Raw genomic sequence first — 6,100 nt, 5'->3', positions numbered from 1 at the left:
ATATGATGAATAACGGCGTGCTATAGTATGCCATACGGTATGGGCTATAGCCCATGTTAAAAAATGATGAAAAACGTGGTTAAAAAAAAATCTAAAAACGATGGGCTATAACCCATGTTTTTTTGTTTGTTTTTTTCATTTTTTTCAAATCCTCAAAAATGATGAAATGACTGCCATCATTTTTGAGGATTTGAAAAAAAAAATATATATATCCTCTTTTTTCATCATTTTTGACTATGGGCCCATATCGGACGGCATACTATAGCACGCCGTTTTTCATAATTTTTGAGGATTTGAAAAAAATACGAAAATCACTCGAGACAATGGACTATTAACAGCTGCCACGCACAGCAGCAGCAGTCTACATCAGTAGGCTGTCCGACCTAAAATAAACATTATATATCACAGTTGTGCCCAGGCGGTGGCGTAACCGTCTGGGCACCCGACTGGTAGTCGCAGTGTGCCGCGGATTCGACTCCCGAGGCCGACACGGCCTTTACTGCATGTCTTCCCCCATCTCTCTCCCGTTTCCTGTCAGCCTACTGTCTGTCCCTTCAAAAAACCAATAAGAGGCGTAAGCCGCAAAAAAATATCTTAAAAAAGAAAAGAAAAAAACTGTTGTAATCTCAACACAGCTTCTTTACACTCTTATTTATTGAAATTGTGAATTTGACGTTTGATGTAAACTAACATGCATCAGGACTAAAGTGACGCAGCAAGGTTGAGCATCGCAGAGAGTTGCACTCTGTATATCATACAGTATGATATATAGTACTACCACCGGTGCTTTTTTTGTGCTTTGTGACACTTTTGTCTAAGTTACTTGCATGTGAATAGGCCTACAGTCCAATCAGCAGTACAATATACAATCTGCACAGTATGACATAATTCTAATTCTAATCATCTAATTAACCTTATACATTGCCAATATGCAATGAGCAGATCTACAAGATCACAACATTGTGAGCTCAAGGTTCAAGGTTTCTTTATTTATGTCTCCCGAAGGAGAAATTTGACTTGGACACAAGGACCCGTCCTGCAGCATACAGATACAATACAATACACAATACAGGTACACAGTGACTCGTACTGTGTCTGTCTCGACGTCTCATACCTGTCTGCCTTCTGCAAGGACTCTGTTAAGGAGTGTGATTGACAGAGGGACAAAGGAATGCTTGTACCTATTATATTTGCACGCTGGACCTCGTACCTCCTACGACCTACCTGATGGCATTAGCCGATACTCAGGTACATGGGAAGGGTCGGACACAATTTTCTTAATCTGCCCAATGGTGGCCTGCTCAAAGATGACCTGGGGGCTGTTGTTTTTTAAAACACTATCCTGGTGTTTTTAAAAACACTATCCTGGTGTTTTTAAAAACACTAGTATATAGACTATAGTCCATGGACTATAGTCTATAGACTATAGTCCATGGACGGACTATAGCAGATCTACAAGGTCACAATGCGTTATGATACGACTAAACATGTATAGCGCTGGTTACTCAGTATGCTTTGTAATAATAATAACTTGTACATACAATTGTGTAACATTATGGAGTAGCCTATACATTGATGGTCTTCATTGTTTCTCGTCTGGCATTAATTGCACTGGAATTAGGTGTGTAAAATTGGATAGTTTGTCCATAACGTAATACAAAGTAACACAACTAGTGCACATAATTGTGTGTGTGTGTGTGTGTGTGTGTGTGTGTGTGTGTGTCCATATAGTCCACTAGTCCATGGACTATAGACAAGCCAGCATGGTGCTGTAATCTTTTATAGCCTGCATTAACTTTCTTTAAAGGGCAAATAACATGCATTTTAAAACTGCTTTTAATATTTAATAATCATATTGTCTATGTCCCTCAAAGTTATTTCTAATGGTTTGAGCCTCAATCACCACTCTGATATAACCAGGCCTTGTCATTTCTTTCTGGACTTTGAAAGCAGTTTTAGCTGCAGTACCACAATGTCCTGAGGTGGTGGGGGTGCTGATGCAGATTATTTAATATTTGAGTCATTATAATACTGATGCTAGATAAAAATCATAAAACCAGGCTTGTATCCATTCCATGCCAGCTTGGAAAATCAACAATGGTGGACATTGTAAACAAGTGGAAATGCAAATTTGGAACTGAAGACTGAAGAAGAGGAGGAATTATATAAGTAGGGTGACATTGATGACATCACGATGAGGCCAAAATCAGTCGAGCTGTTCCTGAGAGCAATTTCCATTAAAACACCCATATGACATGAAAGCCTGATTGTTCAAAATTGGTTATTTGTGGGGATAGAAAACACACATGGGAGCCCCAGAAACACAAAAGAAATTGAAAAAGTTGAATTTTATATTATAGGTCCTTTAAATCACTTTCCAAAAGCTGTACCCCTGCCTATTGCTGCTTTTGTCCACTTGAGGGCGACACGGACCATAGAATAAAAATACAGGCACTCTGACTCACTCTGACTTTAGTGTAGAGACAGCCATTGATCATTCATTTAAACAAAAGTCAAATATTATCAAAACATTCTGTGGTTACCTCGCATCACCAGGCTTGCAATTCTACGGCACCCACCCCTGGACTTGCGTCATGGCACCTGCACTCCACAGTCCACACTCCTGTGTGGATTTAATTCATTTTCAAAAATGCTATATCAGTAGGCCTAATGCCGCGGCACCATCTACAAGGTCTCCTGACCAGCATGGTTTCTATGATATTCTTGAGTGGTGCTTAGCTGAGAATGAAGGCGTAGAGAAAATCCTTATTGGTGTCGACTGCCAATCAGCTAATTATCCAACCCACAAGGGTACGTGTGATTCTACTCAAACTATCATTGATCTCATTCTGACCTCGGATGAATTAAAAATCTATGTATGCCGATTGTATGATGATTTATTTATGATATTCTGTACCCGCGAAAAAACAAAAACGACAGGCCAGCTGTCACGAAACTGTCACATCTAGGGACCTCAAAACCTACTCGTGAGCCCTTTAACCATGAACTGGAGAATCTTGGTCCGATGAGCTCAGGAGCTCAGTAATCGAAGAAACATGGCAAGAAATTCCTTGCAGGTGATTATTTTGTGTTGGAGTTTGGAAGTGCTCACTTTCATTAAAGCAACGTTCTGCTGCCTCCTGCATTCAACACAAGTGGTACGCAGGGCCGTTGAGTGATATCCAACGAGCACATCCAAACTCCAACACTCCACACAAATAATCACCTGCAAGGAATCTGTTTGTTTGACAGAAAGTGGCTCATAACCAGTGGTGGAAAATGTACTCAAATGTTTGACATAAGTAAAAGAATCAATGCTGCAATAGAGAACTATAGAACTAAAGTAAAAAAGTACTGGCTTCAAAATGTACTTAAAGTACCACAAGTAAAAGTAATCATTATGCAGAATGTCTCTTCACAAGTTTTCAAAAAATCTTTTGAATATAGCAGATCTACAAGGTCACAATGCGTTGTGATGCGACTAAACATGTATAGCGCTGAAGTGGTTACTCAGTATGCTTTATAATAATAATCTAAGTAACTACTAACTTGTACATAAAATACATTTGTACTTCAGTATAAATGTACTATAAGTTGCCAACACTGCTCATAACATGGTGGATTTTTATGAAACAAACACTTTGCAGATAGAGGATAATTCAAGCTTTTCGTACTGCTGCAATGTTGGTGTGTTTGACGTTGTTTAACTTAATTGCCATTAACTTAATGGCAAGATGGTCGCATAAGGTCAATTTACCGCAATGAAGAGAGTGTCTGTACATTGATCCATTTAACTGCGAAAAGAAAGACATTAGTTTTATATAGTTTATATTATTTTATATAGCCTAGGCCAATGATATGCCACCCACATTTTAACATTATGGGTTAGTGTAATAGAATGATATTTCTGCATGATAGTGAACTGCATAGGCCTACAGTGAAGATAATTGACTAGTAATGTCTGTGAGATCGATCGATTGCTCATGCCTTCAGCTTGCCTGTAGGGGGAACCGCAGCACCGTACTCCATTCAATACAAAGCTTTGAATGAGAGAACACGTCTGTGTATTGTTTCACATACTATTCTCCCCTGTTCCAGGCATGGGTGGAGCTTGGGGGGGTTCAGGGGGTGCAGTGTGCACCCCCTGAAAAAAAAAAAAAAAAAAAAAAAAAAACGTTTTTTTTTTTTTTTTTTACTTTAATACCTTCTGGCTTCTGACTGTAGTTTGTAATCATCTCTCTTATCATGATATGATGACTTGCTGTATGGCTGTAGTGCATGTGTGTGAGCTGCTGTACTACCTAAATAACTAATTTTGAGGGGTTAGGGCATTGTAAAAACGCTAAAATAATAAAATAAAGGTTGTCGTTGGCCAAGCAGTCGCACCCCCCAGCGTCAACTTCAAGCTCCGCCTATGGTTCCAGGGGTATAACATTAGCCTATACATTGATGGTCTTCATTGTTTCTCATCTGGCTTTCTTGTATTATTTGCACTGGAATTAGATAAATAGTAAAATTGGATAGTTTGTCCATAACGTAATACAAAGTAACACAGTGCATAGAATTGTGTGTGTGTGTGTGTGCGCGTAATATATAGGCCTATGTGGATATATAGGTTTTTCAGCAATATTATTATTAATAGACGTCAACTGCCAAATGTTCAATCTTGCTCTAATCATGTATACTACCGGTAATTACTTAAACTAGACGGTGCCCAGCTGTAGAGCACCGAGTCGGTAACGATGGAAGTTGGAGATCCATGCCCCACCTGGCTATATGCAATACCCGTTGTACCCGTGACAGAGTTCCACCCATGTGTCCCTTTTATGCCCATATATGGAGATTTCTGTATCTGTCTCTCAGTGTCCCTTTATGGAGTTCTGTGTCAGGCATGCCCAAATATGGAGTGTTGTGATGTCAGAACAGGCCAGCTTCATATATGGACACTAGGCAGGCACCCTGTCCAGGCTGGGCAGAGGCCTTTTGTGGCGGTTCTGGACAACCGTGGGTCCGACAGACAACACCGGGCATTGCACTCCCTGTGGGGGTGCGGAACTCATGCGTCGGATTTGAAGTCGGTGGGGCGAACGGTTCTCGAGTTAAGTGCATTACAGACGTATGCATACAGAGACGTGGTGCATTTATAGGTTTTTTTTGTCTTCCTTTTTTTTTTACATTTTGGACCAAATGGCCGTCAGGTGACCACTCTTCCTTGCAGCCCACTCTCTCAGAAATATTGTCAATCTGCTAGTTATTGTTATTCTAATTCGAAGGCATCGCTGAAGGCGAGCGTAAATTATGAATTTGTCGTGTGAATTTAATTATAATTCAATGGAAGTGCGTCTTTGCAGTTTTCACAGCTGGGACCTGGGATAAATTAACTGTCTACATCTACACTCTACTACAGGGACGCAAGCCCAGAGCAACAGTCTATCTTGATGGGCTATGATGGGTTGGTGTAATTCCTTCATCATTATTCAACAACAGTGTCTCTGTCAGAGGTAGGCTACATTAAAATGTTTATAGAAACGTTATCATTGTACAGAGAATCCGCTCATAAAAAATACATTACAAAGATAACACATCTTACATAATTGGATTTGTTATAGATATTCAAAATAACTACAACACAATTTGCAAGAAGAAAAACATAATTTGGCTTGTTTGTTGTGCAAATAGAGCAAGAAAGGAAAATAAAAATATATATACCGGTATAAAATTTAAAAAGAAAACACTGCAATAAGACATACTGCAGTAGGCCATGTCCAGTAGCCTGCTGTCCTAAACACATTCCATAACAGTCTGGGTCTCATTTTCAACCTTGTTCAGCAGAGCTTGGCCCATGCCTTACCTATATGCTTAAACAAAGGAGCCAACCTTCCTGGGATTTTCCATGTAGTTATTTCCCAAACCAATCAGAGTGCAGAGGGGCTGGGGCTTATATCAAGCAAGCAAGAACATCTCTGTTTGATAACAAACTTTATATCTAAACACAGGTGCTGAAGTCTGTGATATACCAGAGTTATATTCAAAATGTGTCATATACTTCTATTGCCACAGAGTGTCGGCGGGCAAGGGCAGAAGAGAGACAGACAGATTG

Source organism: Protomyctophum parallelum (genome assembly GCF_964188405.1).
Source record: "Protomyctophum parallelum genome assembly, chromosome: 22".
NCBI lineage: Eukaryota > Metazoa > Chordata > Actinopteri > Myctophiformes > Myctophidae > Protomyctophum > Protomyctophum parallelum.
The sequence above is the reverse complement of the archived record's forward strand: the minus strand, read 5'-3'. Positions refer to the sequence as shown.